This window comes from Bos taurus, chromosome 11 (genome assembly GCF_002263795.3).
Source record: "Bos taurus isolate L1 Dominette 01449 registration number 42190680 breed Hereford chromosome 11, ARS-UCD2.0, whole genome shotgun sequence".
NCBI classification, from domain to species: Eukaryota; Metazoa; Chordata; class Mammalia; order Artiodactyla; family Bovidae; genus Bos; species Bos taurus.
Window position 1 is genome coordinate 73,505,009 of NC_037338.1, and position 15,142 is coordinate 73,520,150.

Genomic DNA, 15,142 nt, shown 5'->3' on the forward strand with positions numbered 1-15,142 from the left:
GCTTACTCCTTGGAAGGAAAGTTATGATCAACCTAGATAGCATATTCAAAAGCAGAGACATTACTTTGCCAACAAAGGTTCGTCTAGTCAAGGCTATGGTTTTTCCAATGGTCATGTATGGATGTGAGAGTTGGACTGTGAAGAAGGCTGAGCGCCGAAGAATTGATGCTTTTGAACTGTGGTGTTGGAGAAGACTCTTGAGAGTCCCTTGGACTGCAAGGAGATCCAACCAGTCCATTCTGAAGGAGATCAGCCCTGGGATTTCTTTGGAAGGAATGATGCTAAAGCTGAAACTCCAGTACTTTGGCCACCTCATGCGAAGAGTTGACTCATTGGAAAAGACTCTGATGCTGGGAGGGATTGGGGGCAGGAGGAGAAGGGGACGACAGAGGATGAGATGGCTGGATGGCATCACTGACTCGATGGATGTGAGTCTGAGTGAACTCTGGGCGTTGGTGATGGACAGGGAGGCCTGGCGTGCTGCGATTCATGGGGTCGCAAAGAGTCGGACACGACTGAGCGACTGTTCTAATCTGATCTGATCTGACTTTATATTTCTCTCTGTGTGCTGCAGCAAATTTAGAAAAGCACAGGAGGATGAGAAAAGAAGGGATGTGAACTATCCCTGCTCTAGGGGTTTACAAATTGAGTAGTTAGGAAGAAATTCTTTTTTGAATGGTAAGAGGGGAAACACCCAGTGTGCTCACCACCCAAGAGCTCTGCACACACACCTGGCTCCCACCGGGCACTGGGCCTCATGGGTGAATTGGCTGTAGCAGGGCCCCTCTCCTGTATGCCCCTAGTCAAGTCATCAAACTCCCTGGGTCATGTAAAATAATGGCTTTTACCCCCTCACCAGCAGTTACTCATGGTAAGAGACACTCTAGAATTTAGAAAGAATAAAGAGCCCTGTAAGTGTAAGGGGTTATTATTATGGTTGTATCAGGATATTAGATTAGCTGCTTAAAAGGGCATCCCAAATAACCGGGGTTTAAAAAGACAGTTTGATCACTCTCCCATATGGTTATATTGGTATAAGTGGACCTGGGCTGGTATGCTGACTGATAGGGCTATTCCATGGGATTAGAAACCTACGTTCTTTCCTCCTTGTTGATTCAACATCTTTAGAGCATTATTCTTGTCCACAGGGCCAAGACACTCATCACTACATCTGTGTTCCAGTCCCTGGAAAGGGAAAAAAGGAGGAGTAGAGGGCATGCCCCGATCCTTAGTGGGACCTGGAAGTTGCATAATCCCATTGGCCAGAACTTTGTCATGCTCACCTTCAAGGTGGGAGTCTGGGTCTTTATTCTGGGTTGCTAATAATCAGAGATTTTATTATGGCACAACTGTGTGGACTGGCACTGTTCCTGGTCACAAGGTGAGCCCTGTATTCTCCGGATTCCTGCAAATTCCAGATGTGTGTTTCTGTCACGGACAACAGAGCCAAGATTTGCAGGACTTGGACCTTATACAGTTTTGGGGAGAGAAAGGAGAGCTCTAACCAAGAAAAAAGCACAAAGTTAGCTACAGAAGTGAATAGGCAGAATGAAAACACATAGCACTAATTATACAATTTAAAAGCTGGCAAATATCATATCACAAAATTCAGAAAAATAGTATGATATGCTTAATGTTTAAAAATCTGACAGACTTCTCTAAAGCTTTTTCCCTGCATTTTCTGACTGTGCACTTTTTGGATGCATCTGAATAACTTTGCAATATTTTCTTTGCAGTAACCATAACTTTGCAATATTTTCTAGCCTAAAAAGCATACAAAAACCCCAGGTGCATAATTAATTCAGTGTCTCTTTTAAAATGGTTGACTGAAATTTTAAAAATATTATTATTGAGAGTTTAGAAAAGTTTCTTTCTGCTTCACTTCATTATTGGTGCGTCCATGCTAACTTCAGCTGTGCCCAACTCGTTGCGAGCCTATGGGTTGTAGCCCACCAAGCTCCTCTGTCCATGGGATTCTCCAGGCAAGAATATTGGAGTGGGTTGCCATACTCTCCTCCAGAGGATCTTCCAGACCCAGGGATGGAATTTGAATCTGCCTCCTGTGTTAGTAGGTGGGTTCTTTACCATTAGTGTCACCTGGGGAAGCTGTCATATATTATTTTAGAATTATGACTAAATTTGGGAAAACCTCTATCAAATTTCTTTCATATATGTGCTACCGGACTTCAGGGCATTTCAAGTTATTGGTATATGTGTACAATAACTAATCTTAGATACTGTTTGAAATAATAATACTCATTGACCAATTTGTTGATGATATCCTAACTGTAATGGTTTATTATTAATTTTTTATATCTTCATATGTCAGCATTGCGGGGGATGCAAGAAACATACAACATACACACAGATGTATTAGCTGTTTTACAACTGCTGCAAGACTGTGTCTGTAAACACAAGAATTCTAATAAATTCTCTTTTGCACAACTTCCATCAAAAAGAGGAAAATGAATTGTGTGTTTATGATTAGAAACACTATGTTATGTATATTCCTGACAGGAGGGAATTTTCATTTTGATCAGGGATTGATGAGAACCAAATCGTCTGCTTATACTATTTTGCATGTCTGAAAACTGGAAGAATTTTCTACAGACGAGCTTTTGGTTGGGTAAATTTCAGACCTTGTCTCTCCTTCACTATCCACTGATGTCTGGTGCCAGGCACCGGAGGAATCTTTGTTACCAGTTAACGGTCTCTGGCCCTGCACTTTAATATTTTGCCACCCGAGTGAGTGGGCAGAGTGAGTCATGAGAGGACTCTTGGCAGGTCTTCCTACCCTAGGTCAGATAGCAATATTCATCTATACATTTAGACTGTGCACCACATAAATATATCCCATTGAACCAAGCTAAATATGCCCCCAACTCAACTTCCTTTTAGTTAGATCTAAAATATACATGTAGCCATGTCTTGAGGGTGTCAGGGAATTAGGAGTGGAGACAGTGGTTTTAAGTGACTACAGTAAAAATATCTTACTTTTAGAATTTTTTTCCAATTTTATTTAATTAATTTTTGGCAGAGGGGCATGCGGGATCTTAATTCCCTGACCGGGGATTGAACCCAGGCCATGGCAACGAAAGAAAGTGCCAAGTCCTAACCACAAGACCACCAGGGAATGTCCCCAGTTTTATTGAGATATAATTGACATATAGCACTGTATAAGTTTAAGGTATATAGCCTGATTATTTTATTCACATCCATCATGAAATGATTTCTACAGTAAGTTTAGTGAACATCACCTCTTATAGATACAAAATTGAAGAAATAGAAAAAAAATATTTTTTTTCTTGTGATGAGTATTCTTAAGATTTAGTCTTTATGGGCTTCCTTGGTAGCTCAGTTGGTAAAGAATCTGCCTGCAATGCAGGAGACCCCAGTTCGATTCCTTGGTCAGGAAGACCCACTGGAGAAGGGATAGGTTACCCCCTCCAGTATTCTTGAGCTTCCCTTGCGGCTCAGCTGGTGAAGAATCCGCCTGCAATGCAGAAGAACTGGGTTCGACCCTTGGGTTGGGAAGATCCCTTGGAGAAGGAAAAGGCTACCCACTCCAGTATCCTGGCCTGGAGAATTCCATGTACTGTATAGTCCGTGGAGTTACAAAGAGTCAGACATGACTGAGTAACTTTTACTTTCACTCTCTTAAAAACTTTCATATATAATGTACAACAGTGTTAATTATATTTATCCTTAGTTCTTACTTATCTTCTAACTGGAAGTTTGTACCTTTTGACTGCCTTTATCCAATCTGGTTCTCCCTGACTTCCCCACCCCTTTACAACATGTAACCACAAATCTGTTCTCTTTTTCTAGGAGTTTGTTGGTTTCTTCATCTTGTAGGATAAGTGACCTACCATACAGTATAAGTGACCTACCACATGTTACTTCCTGGTACGTAGCACAGTGATTCAATATTTCTCTACATTGCAAAATGGTCACCACAATAAGTCTATTACCATTTACTTTTATAATTTTTTAAAGAAACATGTGACTATATGATTACATTCTCAGGGCCCCTCATTGGCCCCTGCAAGCAGGGTTTCCTGGGGTTAAAGCTTCCAAATGCACTGGTCATAACAAACACCCTCTTCCAACAACACAAGAGAAGACTCTATACACGAACATCACCAGATGGTCAACACTGAAATCAGATTGATTATATTCTTTGCAGCCAAAGATGGAGAAGTTCTATACAGTCAGCAAAAACAAGACCAGGAGCTGACTGGGGCTCAGATCATGAACTCCTTATTGCCAAATTCAGACTTAAATTGAAGAAGTAGGGAAAACCACTAGACCATTCAGGTATGACCTAAATCAAATCCCTTATGATTATTCAGTGGAAGTGAGAAATAGATTTAAGGGCCTAGATCTGATAGATAGAATGCCTGATGAACTATGGAATGAGGTTCATGACATTGTACAGGAGACAGGGATCAAGACCATCCCCATGGAAAAGAAATGCAAAAAAGCAAAATGGCTGTCTGGGGAGGCCTTACAAATAGCTGTGAAAAGAAGAGAAGCGAAAAGCAAAGGAGAAAAGGAAAGATATAAACATCTGAATGCAGAGTTCCAAAGAATAGCAAGAAGAGATAAGAAAGCCTTCTTCAGTGATCAATGCAAAGAAATAGAGGAAAACAACAGAATGGGAAAGACTAGAGATCTCTTCAAGAAAATCAGCGATACCAAAGGAACATTTCATGCAAAGATGGGCTCGATAAAGGACAGAAATGGTATGGACCTAACAGAAGCAGAAGATATTAAGAACAGATGGCAAGAATACACAGAAGAACTGTACAAAAAAGATCTTCACGACCCAGATCATCACGATGGTGTGATCACTGACCTAGAGCCAGACATCCTGGAATGTGAAGTCAAGTGGACCTTAGAAAGCATCACTACGAACAAAGCTAGTGGAGGTGATGGAATTCCAGTTGAGCTATTCCAAATCCTGAAAGATGATGCTGTGAAAGTGCTGCACTCAATATGCCAGCAAATTTGGAAAACTCAGCAGTGGCCACAGAACTGGAAAAGGTCAGTTTTCATTCCAATCCCAAAGAAAGGCAATGCCAAAGAATGCTCAAACTACCGCACAATTGCACTCATCTCACACGCTAGTAAAGTAATGCTCAAAATTCTCCAAGCCAGGCTTCAGCAATAATGTGAACCGTGAACTTCCTGATGTTCAAGCTGGTTTTAGAAAAGGCAGAGGAACCAGACATCAAATTGCCAACATCCACTGGATCATGGAAAAAGCAAAAGAGTTCCAGAAAAACATGTATTTCTGCTTTATTGACTATGCCAAAGCCTTTGACTGTGTGGATCCCAATAAACTGTGGAAAATTCTGAAAGAGATGGGAATACCTGACCACCTGATCTGCCTCTTGAGAAATTTGTATGCAGGTCAGGAAGCAACAGTTAGAACTGGACATGGAACAACAGACTGGTTCCAAATAGGAAAAGGAGGACGTCAAGGCTGTATAATGTCACTCTGTTTATTTAACTTATATGCAGAGTACATCATGAGAAACGCTGGACTGGAAGAAACCCAAGCTGGAATCAAGATTGCCGGGAGAAATATCAATAACCTCAGATATGCGGATGATACCACCCTTATGGCAGAAAGTGAAGAGGAACTAAAAAGCCTCTTGATGAAGGTGAAAGTGGAGAGTGAAAAAGTTGGCTTAAGGCTCAATATTCAGAAAAACGAAGATCATGGCATCCGGTCCCATCACTTCATGGGAAATAGATGGGGAAACAGTGGAAACAGTGTCAAACTTTATTTTTCTGGGTTCCAAAATCACTGCAGATGGTGACTGCAGCCATGAAATTAAAAGATGCTTACTCCTTGGAAGGAAAGTTATGACCAACCTAGACAGCATATTCAAAAGCAGAGACATTACTTTGCCAACAAAGGTCCGTCTAGTCAAGGCTATGGTTTTTCCTGTGGTCATGTATGGATGTGAGAGTCGGACTGTGAAGAAGGGTGAGCGCCGAAGAATTGATGCTTTTGAACTGTGGTGTTGGAGAAGACTTTGAGAGTCCCTTGGACTGCAAGGAGATCCAACCAGTCCATTCTGAAGGAGATCAGCCCTGGGATTTCTTTGGAAGGAATGATGCTAAAGCTGAAACTCCAGTACTTTGGCCACCTCATGCGAAGAGTTGACTCATTGGAAAAGACTCTGATGGTGGGAGGGATTGGGGGCAAGAGGAGAAGGGGATGACAGAGGATGAGATGGCTGGATGGGATCACTGACTCAATGGACATGAGTCTGGGTGAACTCTGGGAGTTGGTGATGGACAAGGAGGTCTGGCCTGCTGCGATTCATGGGGTCGCAAAGAGTCAGACACGGCTGAGAGACTGATCTGATCTGATCTTCATAGTATGTCTTCCTGGTGGCTCAGTGGTAAGGAATCTACCTTCCAATGCAAGAGACACAGATTTGATCCCTGTGTTGGGAAGACTCCCTGGAGAAGGAAATGGCAACCCACTCCAGTATACTTACCTGGGGAATCCCATGGACAAAGGAGCCGGACACAACTTTGTTGCCTGGACAACAACAACAACAACAGCAACATCTTCATAGTAAATCCACCTCAGTACCCATAGGTGTAGACAGAGCTTTCATGGCAGTGATTCAAGGTAGAAACCAAGTTTGCATTCCCCTTGGTAACCTAGCCCTGCTTTTCCAGCTCTTCTCTTCATACCACTTCCCTTCCAACCCACGTTCTGAAGATTTCTCTCTTCCCGATAAAGAGGATAGGCAGTAATACGCAAATATCACCACAGATAAATTTCTTAATGTGAACCTTTTTAAACTATAAGTTTTAAACCAAGTCAGAACAGTTAAAATAAATAAACAAACATATACACACATGTGCACACACATTAGAAACAAAACAACATGTAGATAAATAATCTTAATAGTTTATCTATGTAATTAGGCCACTATTAACAATGGGCAGCTAAGAGCTGGCCAACCCACCCTGGGACTGTGCCCAGGCCCTGTTCAAAGGCATCATTCATGGAAGGCTGAACTTGTCCAGAGTGTTGCTTCTTAACCTGTGGTGTGTGTGTGTGTGTGTGTGTGCATATGTGTACTCGTATGGGCACACACAAGTATACACACCCATGCTATACAGCAGGTACTGTGGAGAATGTGCTCTCTATTTGGTTGGCAATCCTCTTTCAAAGATGCCTGTTGAATATGTGCTTCCTCACACAGCCCTGTGTTTGGTCTCTCTCCAAAGATGAGGAAGAGTTTCTAGATCCCAGGTATTCACACAGACTTTCATTTTTAATGCCAAGCCTGTGTGACCACCGTTTCCAAAGCCAGTGCCGAACCTGGAATGCAGCTGATTAGAGAACATCTTTATTTAAAAATAGGAGTAAAGTCTGATGAGACAGGCTGCTCTCACTGTAGGGAATTTAAGTGCTTGGGGTTGGCCTTCCTTCCTTCCTTCCTTTTTTACCACACCTCTTTGTCTGTCTGTTTCTGTCTCTCTGTCTCTAGAGCCAATGGCCTACAAAAGGGAAATCAGTACTTGAAAAAGAAAACATGGTGGGAAGGGATAAATTAGGAGTTTGGGATCAATGGATACACACTACTATCTACAAAATAGAGAAACAACAAGGACCTACTGTATAGCACAGGAAACTATATTCAATATCTTATATAACTTACAATGGAAAAGAATCTGAAGAAGAATATATTTATATATGTTAAGGGAAGCTCACTGACTGAAACTGCCTACCCTGGCCAGGCACCATAGTAACCATTTGCATGAGTTGTTTTATGACAGGAGGTAAGGAACCTGGTGAGGAACACGGAACTAATAAGCCACCACCAACCCGAAGAGTTCGGGAAAGGTCAAAAGGAGACACCACATGTCCGACCACCTCCCAGGATCCTCCTTGCTGGTATCCATCTTGGCTGAACAAGGCGTGCACCACCAGGAAGGACTCTGAGTCTGAATGATTGGCTTCAGACAACCCGGAAACTAATCCCATCACCATAAAACCCGAGACTGCAAGCCATGTGACAGAGCTGTTCTCCTGGGTTCCCTTACCCTACTGCTCTCCACCGGAGTGCTCTTTCCCAATACAATCTCTTGCTTTGTCAGCACATGTGTCCCCTTGGACAATTCATTTGCGAGTGTTAGACAAGGGCCCAGTTTCAGGCCCTGGAAGGGGTCCCCCTTCCTGCAACATATATGTACAACTGAATCACTTTGCCGTGTACATGAAACTAACACAATATTGTAAATCAACTATACTTCAATAAAAGAAAAGAAAAAAATCCTCAAAAACAAACAAACAAAACAGGATTTTAAAATATTTTTTTGAGAAAGACATGATAATATATTTTACCTGTCTACATTTTTAATGAGGAATGAAGAACTAACAGTTTGTACGTTTACATATAAAACGTATACTTTTTTATGTAAAACTAATAGTCAAACATAAAAAAATTCAGTTCTACAATTCAGCTGGTTTTGTACTTGGCTGGTTAAGATACTCTTAGAGAGAGAATGGAAATGGGTTTGCAGGAAAGAGAGAAAGAAAAATGTGAAAGAGCAATCCTAGGCTGTCGTCTAGAAAACACGGTACCAGGAAAGTACAAGAGCAAGTGATGAAGTGATGGGGAATGAGAAGGAACCAGCTGGAAGAGCTTCGGGTTCATGCACCAGATTCTACCCTCCAGGATCCTGGGACCTAAAGCAAGTGGAAGCTGACCTTTGAGTCCTTTTGACGTCTTGCAGGTATTTCAATTCCATCTTTGCAAGAAAAACAGATTTTCTGCTTTTATGATTACATATTTAACTTTTGAAACTTCATGCTGAGAAAAAGGGTTTATTTCCCCAGGGAATTCTAAAAGTTTTGCTAGCACTGGAAGGCACGACTTGTGTTTCAGAGATCTTCCTCCCTACTGAACATGGCTGTCAGTGGAGCAGTATGACAGCTCCCTTTGATCTGCAGAAGCTGCTTGACTCATCTTTGTTTTTGCAGAGCTCAGGGCTGTCACACGCCACAGTAGTTGTTCCTGGCCCTTTCTCCTTGTGAAACTCAACTCATATTTTGATTGCATTTCATTCTAGTTGCAAGAGATGCGGTAGAAACAGTAATAAAAGCAGTTCAATGAAAACGATCCAAAGGAATAAATGGATTTTTGCCCTAAGTGCAGCAGGGAAGAAGCACTCCTCACCCCCAGCCTCTCCCAGCAACCAGAGCCTCAACTAACTCCTTCCAGCTCCCAGGGGAACTGCAGAGCTCCCAGGCCGCCCCCACTCAATTTGCTTTACAAAGGGAAAATAATTCTTAAGGAGCCGTTGGAAACCTGCATTATATCTGAAAAAGTGGGGGAGGGTAGCAGTGAAATATTTAAAAAGAGAGTTGGAGAATGGAAGGGGATACGATATCCAAAAATACCCAACTAACATGCACTCACATACACCCACACACACTTACCCAAAGCCCCATTCCCAACTAGAAAATGAAATCTAGCTTAGGAATGATAATTTACCATATTCTTCAATTCCTCAGGGAAATGCAGAGCTGTAGTCATGGTGTTTTAGAAAGGAAGGGAGTTTCATTCATTCATTCATGACTACTTACTGAATACCTGCAAGGAGCAAGGCTTATGCTAAGCCTTTAGCATTGTTGATGTCATTCCCATCAACAATTCCTCACCACCCACATAGCTACCATTTCTCCCTATTTCCACTGCAACTTCCCCTCCCCCATCAAATCCTACAAGTCTCCTAACTGGTCTGTCAGCTTCTACCTTCCTCCTTTTCTCCTTGCCCCATCCCCATCCCTGTCCCCATGGTACATTCTCCACACAATAGCCAAAAAGATATTTCACAGCAAAGAGTTTATATTTAAAATGTAAAATAAAATCATAAGAATCCCCTACTTAAAACTCTCCAATGGTTTTATGTTACCCTTTAAAAACTGGGTTTTGTTTTTGTTTTTATACAACTGCCTTCAAGGTCCTACACAAACTGACTGCATCTATACTTTTATTACAATCTTATATCACATCCCCCACCTCAAAATACTCAGTATTGACACTGGCACTTTTAATTATGTATATGGTGCCTCAGCTTTGCTATGCTTGTTCCCTGCTCAAGGCCTCTGCACTTGCTATGTCCTTGTCTTGGGATACCCTCCCCCCGACTTGTAGATGCTCCTTTTCACCATTCATATCTCGCATCAAATGTCACCCTCTCGGTGAGGTTTTCCCCAAGTGTCACCTTCTCAGTGATGTTTTCCCTGGCCACTCAGTCTAAATTGATTGCTCTTTCTACACCATTACCCTTTTAAATTTATTTTCTAAAAGCTTAGCACTTACCACTATCTGAAGGTGTTTTATTTGCTTGATTTTTGACATAATAGTTTTTACTGTGGTCCCAGGTTCATAAGTTTTGGCATCACCTGGAAAATCATTAGAAGTGCCTGTTCTCAGGCCCTACTCTAGACCTACTGAATCGGACATTCTGGGGGTGGGATCCAGAGATTTGTAGTTGTACAAACCCTCCAGGTGATTCTGATGAGAATTAAAGTTTGAGAACCACTGGCTTTTAATAATTATTGCTTCTCTCCCTCTTCCCCCTCAGAATGTAAATCTAAAAGAATGGAAGTCCATCTGTCTTATTCAGCACAGAGCTACCAGCACCAAACACATAGCAGGCACTCAATAAATTGTTGAATGATGACAGAATGAATGAATGATTGATTGGTGTCCTGAATTCTGTGTCTGGGGGTCACATGGGACGGACTTGGCAGAGAGCCCTGTGGACCAGGCCCCAGGAATCTGCTTTTGTCTGTATAACACATTGATCTTGCAGGCTAGATAAACCCGAACAGGGAGTTCTGAAGTTAAAGAAATGCTTGAAAAGTATTGTTCAAAATGTTATTAACTACAGTTTGGAAACTAGGAGCATATTCCAAGGTCCTTCTCAGAGAACCAGATGCTTTGTAGATTGTATCCGATTAGAGGACAAGGAAAATATCTTTTTCTTTCAATTCTGTACAGTTCTTACTACGTAAATCCCAGAGCAGGCTGCTGATTGACAAAGTGGCTTTCTCTTCCCTCAGTCATTCTGCTTTATATCAATCCTGGAATCTTAAAAAAAAAAAGAAAGAAAAAAGAGCTCTAAACCAATTAATTCTGCCTCCAGCGGTTTCTAAAAGCTTTCAATTTGAAACACCAGGTCAACCTCCAGCCCAGATGAAGGAGGAAAAACACCATCTTTGCAAAAGACATTGAACTTTAGAAAAGGTTAGATCAACAAGGAGAACAATAGAAAGGCCTTGGGAACCTCTTCTTAGAAATAATCCGCTGGCTTGAAGCAGATACTAAAGGGCAGACGCCATGCTGGGTACCGGGGTTACAAAGACCAGGAGAGTAGGGTTCATGTCTTCAAGGAGCTCACAATCTGAGGAGAGAGACAGGTACGTACACAAAGAGAGCAGAGAGTCAGTGCTGAAGTGATGACTGACTGTGAAGGTTTGCAAAGGAAAAATTCCTGGAGGAGGTGATATTTGAACAGATCTGGAGAGCTGTTGTCTCATTGGGTAGGCAGGAAAGGGCAGTCCAGGCAGAAAACACAAATGTGAAAGCACAAAGATGAATAAGGGCAGGGAAGAGTTCAAAAATGATTAAGAGAAATGACTGAATTGGTTACAAGATATATATAGATAGAGAAATTTAAATACTGACCGACTGTTTGATATTAAAGTTTATTGTTAATTTTTAAAGATATATTAATGATTTGTGGCTATGTTGTGAAAGAGCTCTTATCTTTTGGTGATACATATTGAAATATGATTTCTGGTTAAAAGAATATGGTATCTGGAATTTGCTTCAAAATAGTACGGGAAGGGCAAGTGAGGGTAGGGATAAAGATGAAAAGAAGTTGGCCCTGAATTTTTGTTGAAACTAGAGGATGGATAAGGCAATGGCATCCCACTCCAGTACTCTTGCCTGGAAAATTCCATGGGTGGAGGAGCCTGCATGGTAGGCTGCAGTCCATGGGGTCACTAAGAGTTGGACATGACTGAGCGACTTCCCTTTCACTTTTCACTTTCATGCATTGGAGAAGGAAATGGCAACCCACTCCAGTGTTCTTGCCTGGAGAGTCCCAGGAACGGGGGAGCCTGGTGGGCTGCCGTTTCTGGGGTCGCACAGAGTTGGACCCGACTGAAGTGACTTAGCAGTAGCAGTAGCAGAGGATGGATAAACTATATTTTATATGTCTATATGTTTGGAATTTTTTATAATAAAGAAGTTGGGTGCTGTGAGAGAGACTGCCTAGGGCTGTAGCTACTGTTGTAATAACCATTCAACAAAGATTTATTGCTTTTCTCGCGCTCTTGAATGTGTCATTAGATGTGATAACCATATTACTACTTATAGGCACAAGCTGGAGGAAAAAGCTAGGTAAGTCACTGATGCTTTTTCTAACCCAAGTCCTACTTCCCAGAGGTTGTGTTGCCCACTGTTTGAAGCAATGGCCCCGCAAGAGTTGCCCTTGCTTTCTGTTACGCATGGGAGGGGTGGTTGGTCTTCAAAGTGAATGCAGGTTTGTTTCCAAGGGATCCTGCTGAGGGCCACCCTGAGAGATGAAACACACTTGATCAGGGCTCAGCTGGAGCTCCAGCTCCTGGGTTCACAGAGGGGCAGACAGCTCAGCCTCTTCAGGGTCTGCCTCTCTCTTTTACCAAGGACTGAGCTCAGGCTTCCCTGGTGGCACAGATGGTAAAGAATCTGCCTACAATATGGGAGACACAGGTTCGGTCTCTGGGTCGGTAAGACCCCCCAGAGGAGCAAACGGCAACCCACTCCAGTATTTTTGCTTGGAGAGTCCCCATGGGAGCCTGGGGAGGAGCCTGGGGGCCTCAGTCTATGGGGTCACAGAGCTGGACACGACTGAGCACATAGCTAATGCTCACACGAGCTCAGGCAGGTGAGAAGCATCCCTGGGGAATCTTCTGCACATGGTGTAGCTAGGACACAGGCCTTAAGTGAGGAAAAAGTCAGTGGAGCGTAGGCAGAGGGGACGCTTCTTATCTAGACTCCAGGGTCTATGACCTACCATTTAGGGAAAACTAAAAAACAGAAAAAAAGATTGTGGGAGAAGGTGGATATAGAATACACAAATTGCTGTTTTCTGAAAGAAGTCTCATTGGAAAATTGGAATACCCAAGCAGGGCTGTACTGCTTTACAGGTAGGCTAGATGACTGAGCCACTCATGGCTGATTTGAAGGGACCTCAGAATAGACTCTCTGCAAACAAGTCCCCTAAACACCACAGAGACTAGAAACACTATCATTAGAGAGTATTTCTTTCGTATTAAAATTCACAGGAGGAGAAATACATTGTGCACATATTAGTTATAATTATTATTCATAATTTTCTGCTAATAGTATCTTAAATTCATGGAGTATCTTTTAAAAAAATATTTTATTTTATTTTTCTGCTGTGCTGGGTCTGTTTTGCTGAAAGCAGGCTTTCTCTAGTTTTCTCTAGTTGCAGCAAGCAGGAGCTACTCTTTGTTGAGTTGTGGGGGCTTCTCATTATGGTAGGTTCTCTTGTTGGACACAGGCTCTAAGCACTCCGGCTTTAGTAGCTGAGGCAGGCGGGCTCAGTAGTGGCAGCTTCTAGGTTCTAGAGCGTAGGCTCAGAAGTTGTTGCACTGGGGCTTATTTGCTCTGCGGCATGTGGGATCTCCCTGGACCAGGGATTGAACCTGTGTCTCCTTCATTGGCAGGTAGATTCTTAACCCCTGGATCACCAGAGAAATCCCAGACTCTCTTTTGATGGGAGAAGTGGCAAGATATATTATAGAGTGGTATGGACATAGGGAGGCATGATTCATTAGGAATTATTTTTCTTTATTTTTTTTTAAAGCTTTTTTAAGCAGAGATTTAAATAACAGAATAATTGTGGAGATAGTTTGGAGAATTTTCAGATACTCTATATCTACTATTAACATCTCACATTATTAATATGATATATTTGTTACAATTTATAAATCAATAGTAATACATTATTATTAGCTAAAGTCCATTCTTTATTCAGATTTCCTTAGATTTTGCCTAATTTTCTGTTCCAGGATCCCATCTAGAATGCTACATCACTTTTAGTCAGCACGACTCCTTTGATTCCTTTTGACTGTCACAGTTTCTCAGACTTGCCTTGTTTTTGATGAACTTGTCAGTATTACTGGTCAGGTATTTTATAGAACGGTCCCTCTATTGGGCTTTGTTTGATGGTTTCCTCATGACTAGACTGTGGGGTTTGGGGAAGCTGAGGCTATGGGGTTTTGGGAAGAACACCACAGAGGCAAAGTATCATTGTCATCACATCATATTAAGGATACGGGGTGTGTGTATGTGTGTGTGTGTGTGTGTGTCTTAGTTGCCCAGTCACGTCCGACTCTGAGATCCCGTGGACTGTAGCCTACCAGACTCCTGTGTCCATAGGACTCCTGTGTCCATAGTAGGCAGAAATGGAGTGGGTTACCAGTCCCCTTTCCAGGGGATCTTCCCAACCCAGGCATCGAAACCAGATTCCCTGCATTGCAGATGGATTCTTTACCATCTAAGCCCACCAGGGAAGCCATATATATAGCTGCACCACACAGCACGTGGGATCTCTAGTTCCCTGACCAGGAATCGAACCCAAACAAGCTCAAAGTCTTTACCACTGGACTGCCAGGGAAGTCCCTAGGGTACATACTACTATTAACATGATTTATCACTGTTGTTTTGACCTTGATAACCTGGCTAAGGTAGTGCTTATCCACTGTGAATTTACTTAAAAAAATATCTATTTATCTGGCTGCCCTGGGTCTTAGTAATGGAATGTATACTTTTATTTGTGGCATGTGGGATCTAGTTCCCTGACCAGGGACTGAACCCAGGCCCCTTGCATTGGGACACAGTGTCTTTGCCACTGGATCCCCAGGGAGGCCCCTGAAATTACTTTTTTTTTTTTTTTAACTTTCTTTCTTCTATGTTCTTTGGAAGAAATCACTATGTACATCCCACATTTAAGTGGTGAAGAGTTATATTCTTTGCAGCCAAAGATGGAGAAGCTCTATACAGTAAGCAAAAACAAG